The sequence below is a fragment of the Oryza sativa genome, chromosome 5, assembly GCF_034140825.1.
Source record: "Oryza sativa Japonica Group chromosome 5, ASM3414082v1".
In the NCBI taxonomy this organism is placed as follows: Eukaryota; Viridiplantae; Streptophyta; class Magnoliopsida; order Poales; family Poaceae; genus Oryza; species Oryza sativa.
The window spans coordinates 18,484,317-18,497,898 of record NC_089039.1 but is presented as its reverse complement, the minus strand read 5'-3'; the positions used below and the strand labels follow the sequence as shown (position 1 = coordinate 18,497,898).

At 46.1% G+C, this 13,582-nt stretch overlaps 1 long non-coding RNA gene across 4 annotated transcripts; it reads right to left on the bottom strand.

The window, feature by feature from the left end:
• Positions 1-444: 444 nt before the first annotated feature.
• Positions 445-12,904, bottom strand: LOC9266929 (uncharacterized). 4 transcript variants are annotated; one of them, XR_010741339.1, is made up of 4 exons: positions 12,652-12,904; positions 11,764-11,874; positions 11,290-11,362; positions 445-750 (listed from the first exon to the last, which is right to left on the bottom strand). It is a non-coding gene; the product is annotated as an uncharacterized lncRNA (long non-coding RNA). The 4 variants fall into 4 exon arrangements; XR_010741338.1 differs by lacking the exon at positions 445-750 and adding an exon at positions 10,742-11,198; XR_001545776.3 differs by lacking the exon at positions 445-750 and having other exon boundaries at positions 11,109-11,362.
• Between the last annotated feature and the right edge of the window lie 678 nt (positions 12,905-13,582).

The window sequence follows — 13,582 nt, the reverse complement described above, 5'->3', positions numbered from 1 at the left end:
ACATTTAGGCTTAAGTGGAGAGTACTCATGTTTCTATAGAAGGAAGAAATCAACTTCTTTAAAAATGGAAGGCTGCTACAGAACAGAACTCTCCATAAAAGCAAATAATCAACTTCCTACTTTTGTTACTAAAACTGGAAATTCACTCTCTTCCAAGTATGTTAAACTTTTGGATGGTTTTTAAGGAGCTCAAGTTTTTTTTTTTTTTTGGCCATCCATTAGAATAGGATCCAATGGAGGATACAATCTATTACCTTGATGGAGGTAAGATCACGGTCTACCTTTTTGCCCTATTCTTACTACCGCCCTGTTGCATAATTCTTGGTTTAAAGTGCGTAAGACTTGCAGAGTACAGTGAATTGTTTCCGATAACTATCGAGGATACCCAAGCACATGTTGGTCACACATATCGAGTATTATCAGGATTAATTCTTCCGCATGTTATTTTGTAATGAATGGCCGAATAGCTAAATAACTGAATGATTTCCAATAACTATTCAAGGGTACAAAGGAATTAGATAACTATTATGAAGATGGGAAATGGATTCAAAACAATATCATAAGAAATTCATATATAGAATATTTTTGCAACAATCTCACTGTTTAGAAGTTTGAGAAACGTGCATGTTAATTCATTCATCCATTAAACAAGCCGGGTCCTCACATTGGTGGTGCTCTCCCAACTTTAATTTGTTGTGACAACACCAAATGGAATACCTACATCTGCCTTGATGTACATGTGGAAGAAACCTGCACACAGGAAAGGAACATTGCATCATTGCAAAATTTTTTTTTAAAAAAAGTGATATCCAACACCAACACATCCTGCAGAAGGTGAGGCAAAATAAAGATGGGGACTTCCTATATTCCTATTTTTTCGCATAAATGAGAGATCATTTAGAAGCCGAGACAGCTCATTATCTAAACTAGCTGGACCGAGTTGAGCCGTGCTGGCTTGTTGTCCCAGCCTAGGCAACCAGGAAGGCACGGTACTATTCCATTCTTTGAGTATTTCTTTAGGTTAGTACTATGCTCCTTACTTTAGCTCTCTGGTTATCCTTTTCTTGCTTTTGCCTGTCTGTTACAGCATTGATTTCACATCCTCTGACAAAGGAAAACCCATGATTTTTATTGTGACAAATTAAAGGATAATGTGCAAGAACAGCATCCGACATGGCCCTAATGTACATGTGGAAGAAACCATGCGCGCACATGCACAACGTGAGGTACCATGATAAGGAGCAGGGGAAGGCCAGGTTAGACAGCATGCTGTGGGAGCAAGGCAGGTAGCTAGCTCAGCCAACTAAAAAAAATTTCCCCTACCATTGCTAATTTTATTGATGATCTAATGCTTTGTTTCAAAGTGTAGAATGGAATGGGGAGAACACCTCACACCCAATGGGAGGGGTGGCCATGCATTGATATAGGAAGCACATGTACATGATCCTCAATTAGAGGAGAATACAAGGAAAGAGACAATACAATACAATCTGTACATATATGGCAAAGTATTCCTAATACCCGCCCGCAGTCGCAGCGGGAGGCTCACGGACGCAAAGGCTGGACCGAAAATCTGTAAATAACTGCACAGGCAAGCCCTTGGTCATGATATCGGCGAACTGATGTGTAGACGGAACATGGAGCACACGGACCTGTCCCAGAGCCACCTTTTCCCGAACAAAGTGGATGTCGATCTCAATGTACTTGGTGTGGGGTGGTGAATCGGGTTGGCGGTCATGTAGACAGCACTGACGTTGTCACAAAAGACGACGGTCGCGGTGGAGATGGGAGCATGCAGCTCCTGGAGTAGCTGGCGGAGCCAACAACACTCGGCAACCGCGTGAGCAACGGCACGATACTCCGCCTCGGCGCTGGATCGGGAGACCGTCGTCTGACGCTTGGAGGACCAAGACACCAGGTTGTCGCCGAGGAAGATGCAGTAGCCGGAGGTGGAGCGACGAGTCGGGGCAGCCGGCCCAATCTGCGTCGGAGTAGGCGATCAGAGACCCGACCGGACCGGTACCGATGTGGAGGCTGGCGGAGAGTGAGCCCTTGATGTAGCGCGGGATGCGTTTAACCAAGGCGAGGTGAGGCTCGTGGGGGTTATGCATGAAGAGACACACCTGTTGAACGGCATAGGCGATCTCAGGACGGGTGAGGGTGAGATACTGGAGCGCACCGGCGAGGCTCCTGTACTCATAAGGATCGGCGACAGGAGCACCCTCCGAGGCGGTGAGCTTGGCGCGAGCATCAACCGAGGTGGCATTCAGACATGCCGGCTCGCTACAGAAGGTCGACGGCGTACTATCGCTGGGACAGGAAGAGGCCGTTGGGTGTGCGGCGGATAGAGATGCCGAGGAAGAAATGGAGGTCACCAAGATCCGTCATGGCGAACTCATTGTGCAGCCGAGCCGTGATGTGGCGAAGAAGATCAGCAGAGGAGGCCGTGAGGATGATGTCGTCGACGTAGAGCAACAGGTAGGCGAGGCGATCACCGTCCCGGAAGATGAAGAGCGATGTGTCGAAGGCCGATGGCATGAAACCCAGCTGACGAATATATCTAGCGAACCGTTGGTACCAAGCTCGAGGCGCTTGCTTGAGGCCGTAGAGGGAGCGCTGGAGGAGGCACACAGCGTCGGAAGCAGGGGGGTCGATGAAGCCGGATGGCTACTGGCAATACACCGTCTCATCGAGGGTGCCGTGGAGAAAGGCGTTCTTCACATCAAGTTGATTAATCGGCCAGGAGCGGGAGGTGGTGATGCTGAGGACGACACGAATGGTAGAGGGCTTGACGACGGGGCTGAAGGTCTCGTTGTAGTCGATGTCGTGTTGCTGGGAGTAGCCACGAACAACCCATCTTGCCTTGTGACGGGCGAGCGAGCCATCGGAGTGGAACTTGTGCTTGAAGATCCACTTGCCGGTAACGACGTTTGCGCCAGGTGGGCGAGGGACGAGGCGCCACGTGCCGTTATCGATCAAAGCCTTGAACTCTTCGGCCATGGCAGCACGCCAGTTGGGGTCGGCGAGGGCAGAGCGGTAGTTGGCCGACAGTGGAGAAATGGCGTTGTGGGACACCGAGAGCACGAGTCGATCCACTGGCTTGAGAGAACCGGTCTTGGAGCGCGTCACCATGGTGTGGACTTGTGGAGGAGGTGCGGGTGCAGCCGGAGCGACGACTTGGGGCGGAGGAGTCAGCGCCAGTCGTCGTTGGTAGTGGTACGGGAATGGCTCCAACGTGCCGGCTGGTCGTGAAGAAGATGTGGGCGGCCGGACAGCTGGTGACGACGGCGCCCTCCTTGAGGAAGATGGAGACGCGGCAGCCGGCTGCATGGAACTTGGCATCGTCCCGCCCGCAGTGTGGTGCGCTACATGTAGTAGGGCAGGTGCTCGTCCTCAGCCGAGGGAGCACCCGTGGGCAGCCGCTGCTCGACGTTCACAGGGAATGGAGCGTGCGGCTGCTCAACACCAGCCAGTGGTGGAGCGACCACAGAAGGAGCAGTAGCACCCTGCAGTAGAAAGTCCAAAGAGGAAGCATCGACAAGATCTCCCGAAAATGGAAACTGTCTCATCAAAAATGACATGGCGCAAAATAATGATGCGGCGGGTGGATATGTTGAGGCATCGATAACCTTTGTGCGAGGAGGGGTAACCAAGAAAGACGCAAACGGCGGAGCGAGGTGCAAGTTTGTGGGCAGCAGTGGCACTAAGGTTAGGATAGCATAAACACCCAAACACATGTAACATGGAATAATCGGGAATCTTGCGATGAAGAAGCTGGAATGGGATGGAGTTGTTTACTGAGGACGATGGTCGACGGTTCAGGAGGTATGTGGCGGTGGCTAGACCTTCGGCCCAATAGGAGGGTGGCATGAAGGCTTGTAGGAGAGGGTGCAGACAGAGTTGTTGAGGGTGCGAATCATGCTTTCGGCCTTGCCGTTCTGTGGGGAAGTATATGGGCAGGAGAACCGTAACAGGGAACCTCTACCAGTGAGGAAGGAGGTGGTGTTGTGATTAACAAACTCGGTACCGTTGTCGGCTTGGAGACACTTGAGGCGGTGGCCGAACTGTGTGTGGGCATACTCAACGAACTCAACGATATGGCGATGAACATGGGATTTGTGGCGAAGAGGAAACGTCCAACTAAAATGAGTAAAATCTTCAACCATCACTAAATAAAATTTGAAGCCAGAAATGCTCATAACAGGAGAAGTCCATACATCGCAGTGCACAAGTTCAAAAGGAGAAGAGGTACTGGAAGTGGACTTATTAAAAGGAAGACGAGTGTGTTTCCCTAACTGACAGGCATGGCAAAGGGAATTATTTGTCTTGGAGCGAGGTATGGCGGATAAATGTTGGAGAGTGGTGATGGCAATTGGACCCGGATGACCGAGGAGGCGATGCCATAACGTGGAGGAGGTGGCGAGGTTGCACTGGGCGGCGATGGAAGGTGCAGCGGCCAGGAGGGTGTAGAGCTCGCCATGGCTATTGCAATGAAGAATCACGCGCCTGGTCCGAGGGTCCTTAATAGAAAAACCAAACTCGTCAAACTCAATGGAACATTTATTGTCGCGGGTAAATTGACGAACGGAGAGTAAATTGCGAACCAGAGGGAGCAACAAGAACATGACGAAGGTCAAATCTAGTGGTGCCAATAGGGAGAAAGGAAGTGCCACGGCAAACAACCGGAATAGAGTGACCATTACCAACGGTGATATAAGTGTGTGAGTTGGGGAGGCGAGTAACGAGTATACCATCGGTGGAGGACATGTGCGAAGTGGCACCCGTGTTGAGAACCCATGAATTGGGGCTGTGAATCGTCATTTGATTGAGAACGGCGACGAGGCCGGTTTGGTCCCAAGCCGGCTGGACAGACCCTGCAGGCGGCGGCGAGGAGTATGGCCCGGTGAAGGCAGTGTGGGCCTGAGGATACGGCCCATGTATCCTGGCGCTGGGGGCACGCCAGGGTTGCTGCTGTCCTGCCCAGGGCAAGAAGCACATCCATGGTGCGGCTTAGCGTGGAGCAGGGATGGAGAAAGTGCTGGTGCCGAAGCTGTTGCCGCCGTTGTTCTGTCCACCATGGTGGCCGCCGAATCCACTGCCGCCGTTGCCCCCGGAGTTGCGGTTGTTGCGGCCGCCGTTCTTGCCCTTGTTCTTGCCGCCGTTGCCGCCGCCGGCGCGGCTCTGCTGCTGCCCACCGCTGCCAGAGGAGTGGCAAGTGCCCCTGGCGCAGTTGGAGTAGGTGGTGTTGGCTGTGACGAGGGCATTCTCGGACTGGACCTGCACGGAATTGGCGTTGCAAAGCTCCTTGAGAACTAGCGTGTTCCTCACCGAGGTGAAGGACGACAAGACAGGGGCGCTCGCGATGGTGTCGGCCGTGCTGGTGAAGCGCGAGTTGACGCCACGGAGGAGGTTGAGGACGAGCAGGGACTCGGTGACGGGGTGGCCGACGTCGCGGAGGGCATCAACCGCTTGTAAGTTCAAGTGCCTTAATTTGGTTTTGGTGATTAATGACAAATCTAACTATATGAGACTAACGTTTTTATGAGCCTTTCTTTGACTAGTCTCATTTGGATATGAAAGTAAAAATGATGAGAGGTATGTATTAAACTTCACACATTCTAACTTGGTCTTTCTTGTGGATCCAAAATATAGTGTGAGCTTCCTCATTGATCTTTATTGACTATTATGTGCATATGCGTTCCTTCATATCCATATGTATGCACTTCTTGAGGGGGAGCTTATTTTATATTTTGTTTATTATAAGAACTCTACCTTGATTTGAAATTATCTTTCATCTTACCTCTCTATATTGTTTATATCGAGTTATTATCTATCACAAAAGAGAGAAAAGATTGAAAGATCTTGGATTAAACAATTTGTATAATTGTTGCTTTGGTGATAGATGATAAACCAATATTTATGGGATTAACCTCTCTTTTACATAAGTTGTCAACTAGGTTATTTCCCGATAATGAGATGTGGTAGATGGACCTTAATCATGACAAGGATGAAATGCATGGAGATAAAGCAATATGTATCACTTCTTATCTCCTACTTTTTAATAGGTTCATATATATGATTTCCATGTTATTGTTATATAAGTATGAGACTAATGTTTACTTGAGCCGTATCTTATTTAGTCTCCTTTACTTTGAGAACATGGAGATCATGAAGGTATGTGTTTTTGTTTGTCTTGTCATTGCTACATGCATTCTCCATGTGTATAGGATAAACCACATTGGTTCTTCTTTACTTATGCATACACTTGCTTCTCTTGTATATTTCTTTGTATGCATATATTTAGGGGGAGCAAATCCTATACATTTATTGTGCATGTTTTAGATCCATGTTATTCACCTATTATTTATATCGGATCTTTGCACTTGAGCTTGCATACGAGTATATGACACTTGTGATGTTAATGAATACTCAACAAACATATCCATATCTTTCATATGCAACCAGTTGGTCACCAAGTGGAGGATGACAACCGATTTGTTGGGACTAATGTTTTCCTTTAAGCCGTGCAAAGGAATAGGTCTAATTATGATGAGGCTAATGAATGATACCATGGGTTGATGGTCACCAAGCCAAGGACATCGCCATGTCGACAAGAATGAAGTCAAGATTGTGATGAGAAGAAAGCCTTAACAAAGGATGGTCAAGACCTCGACATAAACATGGTTTAAGCGAATGATCACGTGTTAATCTTGGCTCAAGCATTAACCCCAAGTTCGATGGCGCAAGGCAAAGGTATAATTGAACTAAGAATGTTTTCGTAGTCTTTCCCCGGTCTTGGTGTTTGGTGTAGACCGGACTTGCTAGATAGACGCCGTACTATCAAGAGGGGTCTATCAAGCGAGCACGTGAATGATCTTGTGCCATATTAGTTCATATGCATGTAGGTACATTTAGTGGGCTTGTCTAGCCAAGTGTGGTGAGTTTTCTCAAGTCCCAAACAAAGAGAGAAGTGGGCACATCCTATAGGTTTGGGTAGCCTCATATGGTTTTGTCCGGTGGAGTATCTTTTGGAGTGTGAGCCCTTTCTCCCTGAGAAAAGTTGTGTTTCTTGGATGGATTGTTCATGGGTTGGAGTAGACCGGATTTGCTAGATAGGCGCCGTACTATCAAGAGGGGTCTATGAAGCGAGCACGTGGATGATCTTGTGCCATATTAGTTCATATGCATGTAGGTGCATTTAGTGGGCTTGTCTAGCCAAGTGTGGTGAGTTTTCTCAAGTCCCAAACAAAGAGAGAAGTGGGCACATCCTATAGGTTTGGGTAGCCTCATATGGTTTTGTCCGGTGGAGTATCTTTTGGAGTGTGAGCCCTTTCTCCCTGAGAAAAGTTGTGTTTCTTGGATGGATTGTTCATGGGTTGGATAGCCCTTTGAATAAGCTTTCCATAGAGTACAAGAACGTCAAATTACGATATCCGAGTCAAGAGATATCGCCGTTTTACTAACGGTTGGTTGTGCTGAAAAGTGAAATGCGGTCTGACCGTGGGCCTTAGGTCGGTCTGACCGGGGCTGTTAGCCGGTCTGACCAGCGTGGTAAGGCCGGTCTGACCGGCCCCACTGGTCTGTTGCACTGGTCTGGTTTTCGGTGGCGATACAAAGCCGCCAGAGCCGCAACCGGTCAGACCGAGCCGACGACGGTCTGACCGAGCGGTGGACGGTCTGACCGGCCACTACACTGCGATCAGACCGGCCAGGTTGAGTGGGCTCAATGATTGCCCTGTAACAGCTAGTTTTCTAGCCATTACAAAGTAGTCCAGTCTGACCGGCCACTCTATGGCGGTCTGACCGTGTTAACAACCAAATTTGATAATCTGAGTATCGAAGAAGAAGATTAGATCGATGCGGAATTGTAGACAAAGATCGTTTCGGAAACAGAGCAAGATTCGGCTGAAATCCAAATCGGCTACGATCAAAGACAGCCGAGTTCGAGTTGGACAAGGTAGCCGATTAAGCCGAATCTGACAATATGACTCGGTGTATGTCATCGGGTTGAGTTAATGCGCTTCACACGGATTGCCACACTCGGATTAAGTCCTGAAGAAGGCAATTGTATCTATTAATTAGGAATAGTCTGTTAGTTTCCTTTTTATCTTTAGGAAAGTATGTTTAGTGTCCGATTATGACTTTATGTTTTCCTTTTATCTTTAGAAAAGTTTCTTTCTTGTCCTACAAGGACTAGTATCCACCCATGGGTATAAATATGTACACCCGGGGTCATTGTAAACTATCCCCACAGATCAATACAATTCGGCGTTTCGCCACCTTTTACCTTTTCTACTTTATTTATCATCCGGCGGAAATTGGCACATGACGCGGGGCTGCATCGGTTCAGTTCGATCTCCGGCGAAGGGGTAAGTCCAATGTTCCGTTGGATCAGGCAATTGTATCATCTTCGTCAGCGTCGTTCAAGGCTGCATCAGTACATTCGACCTCTTGGATTGCTCTGGTTTGGATAATATATTTGCCTGGCTATTTATCATATGTCTTTGTTAATCTAGTCTTAGTATCTCAATTTAGCTCTATCGGTTGTCTCTCAATTTAGGGTTTTTGCCGGTATCGGCTAAATTGTTTTACTAGATTAGATTAGCTTAGACATCTACCACCCTGAAAATCAGTCAAGGGCTTGATTGTCTAGATATTGTGTTTTTTTTCATACTTATGGCTACATCAGTTAAGTTTGACCTCATAAGTCGTGCTTAGAACCATAATCTATAGCCTGCTTGTTGGCTGTCGATTAGGGTTTCATCGGGGTTTCAGCCGATGAGTTATCTGGACGTTGCATCGGCTTATAAGGATTGTATATATAAATTGGATTTAGCCGATGACAACAAAGGTTTCATTGATTTATCTAATTTTATGGATTTTATGACATCGGACCTTCAGCCGATGTATGCTTTTAACCTTCGAATCAGTGCTTATCATGTCATATTGCTAGCCGATTGGTTTATACTGGATTATATTATTGTTATACTATACTATCATCAGCCGATTGCCTTTATATCATTATCTACATTGGACATATAGCCGATTGCTTAAACCCTATCACTATCGGCTGGTATCGGCATCGGCTGGGATTGCTCCATCGGCTGTTCAGCCGATCGGCTATTTGATCTGCTGTTTATATATCTTGTCAGTTGCAGGATCAAACTGACTGGCACGCCCGCATCTCATCAACCTTTGGACCTGCACTGGAGCTAAGCAGATCTCCCAGGCCGGTGTGTTCGATTTTTTTCGTCAACAGACCGGCAGAGCACATAGTTAGGGATTTCGACTCCAACGGCTAGTTTTGATGGTTGGGGGTATATATACCCACTCCCCAGCAACAAGGGTAAGGTTTTTGCACTCCATTGCATTATCTTGAACCCTTGCAAGAGCTCTCACACCCTTGTGTACTTAGTTTATCTAGTGAGGTGTTATAGAGTGAGTTAAGCCCATCCAAGTGCATTGCTTCATTGTTATAGCTAGTGTGGCACTTGATCATCCTTGGCAAGCATCCTAGACTTGTTACTCTTGGAGGTTGCCGCCTCCTAGACGGCTTGTGGAGGTGTTGCCCGGTGACCTCTCCGAGGAGATTGTGGAGGAGGCCCAACGCCGTTTGTGAGTGGTTTGGAGTTCACCACCTTCGGAGTGAAGGAAGAACTACCCTAGTGATCGAGGCTAGGGTAGTCCTCTTCGTGGGCCGGCTCCCACCTTGCCCACCCCTTGACGAAGGGGGCGTGCGGTGGCTTCGTGGTTGAGCGGTGGAGTTGAGCTCGCCTTAACAGGGATTAGGAAACCGGCGAGTTTCCGAGCCTTGGTGAAAAATTCCTTGTCTCTTGTCTCATTTATTTGTTGCATTTACATTTGTACAATTTACATTTATAGAGACATATTTGAGCCCATATCACCTAGGTTTGCAAAACTTAACTTAGTTGCTTAGTTAACCTTGCACTTCACCTTGCCTAGCAACTTAGGTTAGTTTTGTTTAAGTGCCATTAAGTTTTAAAACCGCCTATTCACCCCCCCTCTAGTCGGCCTCCTTGATCCTACACCGCCGTCTTCATGCACTGACAATAATCGGCGACGGAGAGATCGCCTTGGGTCATGGAGTGGAACTCGTGATGCAGATAGATCGCGCGAGGCTCCTTGTTGGCTTGAAAGAGGTTGTCGATGGAGATCCACAAGTCCCAAGCCGATTGATCGGGCTCCATGGCGAGGTCGAGGACGTCGTCGGCGACAGAGCCGAAGAGCCAGCTGCGGAGGCAGCAATCGGCCTGTTCCCAGGCAGCGTCGGGGTTGGCGGGAGGAGCAGCGTCAAGATGATCGAGGAGACCAAATTTCCCACACATCGAGCGGAAGAAGGCCTTCCACTTGTTGTAGTTGGGGTTACGAAGCTCGAGAGAGATTGGAACATGGGACTTGACGGCGACAGTCGCATACGGGTTGATGAACACCGGGGCGACGGTAGAGGTGGAAGACGACGCCGTAGAGGAGTCGGTGGCAGCGGAGGTAGCCGAGGAAGTGGACATGGTGAGGGAGGAGGGGCGCAGCAGCCAGGGAGGCGGCAGCGCTCGGTGGACGCAGCGACCAGAGGAAGCGGCGCTAGAGCAGTACTAGAAGAGGAGAAAACTTGGAATCTGATACCATGTAGAATGGAATGGGGAGAACACCTCACACCCAATGGGAGGGGTGGCCATGCATTGATATAGGAAGCACATGTACATGATCCTCAATTAGAGGAGAATACAAGGAAAGAGACAATTCAATACAATATGTACATATATGTCAAAGTATTCCTAATAGTAAGGGATCATATATGCTACACAGGGGAATCTAGATTTCAATCACCTGAAATTTTACAAAATTTCAGTCACTTTTTTGCTGCCACTAGATGTGCAACCTACGGTTGATAGCCCTTCACTTCAGTCCTGTCTTCTCAGCCCAGATATTCTTAACTTGTGAAATTTCTATACATGTGTTGTGTAATTCCTATACATGTATTGTAATCTTTGTGTACTAGTGGTTCGCTAGAGCAGACCGACAGTTGGGATCACTTCCTAACTTACAAAATTGTTCAGAGAAGTTGGTCAACAAATTGCACAGAACAAACATTTGCATGATAAGTCCATACAGTTCAAAAAAGCTATTTCAAGTTTGATAAGTTGGAATTGTTGCCCCACTAATTCATGCCATTAATTTGCCTGCATGGATAAAAGTTTCCAAACCTCGTATAGTGCTCCACATCAACTGGAGTTCCAAAAACATCTTCTACACAAGAGAAATATCACTTACAGGTAGCTAAATTTAGACATGTTCCCAAGCTCCAGGGGAATGTCTCACAGTAAGTTTGTTTCCCTTTAAATACCTGAACAAAAAAGGAGCCAGGAAGTCTTATAGAAGAAAGTACATTTCAGGACCCTAATGCTTATGGACAGAAACAAGCATACAAATATTTCTCTAAGTCCACAAAACATAAGATCCAATATGTACATTTAGTAAATGAACAATTTGCAGAAATTTCAGATAAAATAAACAAAACTGATATATTTGAATTTGGTTTCCTCAATAATAGCAGATGTCATGTATTAGAATTGCACAAGGATATGAACTGCAACAAAATGAAAACAGGAGCAACAGATTGAGAAGGAGAACTTGGAAACCAAAATAATTTGTTCATGTCATTGTCAAATATCAACATCTGATATAAACACTGCATCACATGCATTGAAGCTCAAAACATGACTTCTTATCATCAGGTACACTTACCGAGATCCCTATTTATCTTTCAAGACACGATCACCAGGTTTTAGCACCTCTTCCTTCACTGACTGACTGGTCACTAGCTTTTTAACGACCCAACTTCTCAAGCTCTTTAAGCTGAAACCATAATCACAGACAGCTATCAAAAATAGCATTGCTAGGCATTGACAAACGATAGAGATTCATAAAAATAATGAACAGTATGAGCATCTGAACCTACGCTTATAACTCCAAAGAATATAAACCCATAATAAACTTTTGGTACTAATATACAGGTATATGTACATAATACTTGTGTTGGTATAAAGTAGTTGCATAGTTGTATGCCCAACAGGATTACTTGTCAATACTGAAGACTAGTATTATTACAAAATGGAACAGCGTGGCCATGACAACTTCAAATTGCAGTACTACAATTATATGTGTCTCTACACTTTTCAGAACAACAAAGAAACTGGAATTAAATTGCACTACTAGGTTTGCACTTGGGGTACTAGATAAAGCAGAGAGAAAAAAAAAAGGGAGAGCCCACATTAGATACAAGGGCCATTGATGAACAACGCAGCATTTGGACTATGGAAGCAGAACAGCATTAAGTCTGAATCAACAAATCTAGGATCAGATCAGCCACACGATAAAATTAGGATAATAGGGGGAAAAAGGTGTTTCCAGGTGCTCAAACATCACTGCACAGTTTCTTTTTTTTAAAAAAATAAAATAGGCCTACTAAAATTAAGCCAAGAAGTTTCGGAAACCCTGCATAATCCAAGCATCACTACATGCATGCCCAGATCAAGGGGTCGAAGTGATCCATATCCAAAGTGATTAGAAGAAACTGACAATACGATTGAGCATAGTTGGTACTAGAAACGAGGTGGGGGGAGTAAACCTTACTGCTCACCGTCATCGATCGATTTGCTTCCGGATGTCCGGCTCCCTGGGCTGAGGTCCCCATGGCTCGGAGAGTCGGAGCGGAGGCAGCTCCCGCCTCCTCCGTTCCAAGCTCTTCTTTCCTTCCCACTGCCTGAAGTCGGAGGCGGAGGCGGCCTCGCCGACGGCCGCCGCCTCGCCGGGAGGAGAAGGGGACTGGGGAGGCCCGGGTGGAGACGAGGAGGATGCAGATGGTTTCGAGCTTCGACTGAGGTGTGACTCTCTGAGGGTTAGGCGCACGGATCTTGATGACAGATGTGTGTAAGATTGGGTTATTTCGTTTTGGGAGTATCACAGGCCTGTTCACTTTAATACAATTTTCAACATTACCAAATTTTGATAAAATTGTTAAAAAAAATAGCTACATTTAGTTCGTTGCCAAATTTTGGTAACTATATAAGAAATCCTGCAAAAATTTTAGCAAGTTGCCGAAATTGCCAAAATTTTGGCAATACCAAAATTTGGTAATTTTTTTTTTCGTCAAAGTGAACAGGCCCTAAAAACCACCGCAAACTTTTTTAAGTTAAAAACTATAACACTAGTATAATTGTATTGTAATTATATTGTAACTATATTGTAACTACATACCATATAGTTTATATAAAACTTGCATTTAACTACGGTTTGATTAGATAACAATGAAATCTTATGTATAATATGTGTGAAAAAAATTTTCTTACAATTTATTTTATGGACAAATCTCTCGAGACGATACGATGGTCATAAATCTGAAAGTTTTGGGACCAGAAAATTTGTGAAAGTTTTCTAGCAAATCCGTTTTTTTTTAACATGGGTGGCGCAGTTGAGATAAGCTGGACATATTTTTCGGAAACTTCAATCTTAACTAAAAGTATTGATGAGGTAGAGAATATCAAGGATGTAAAATATCATGTTT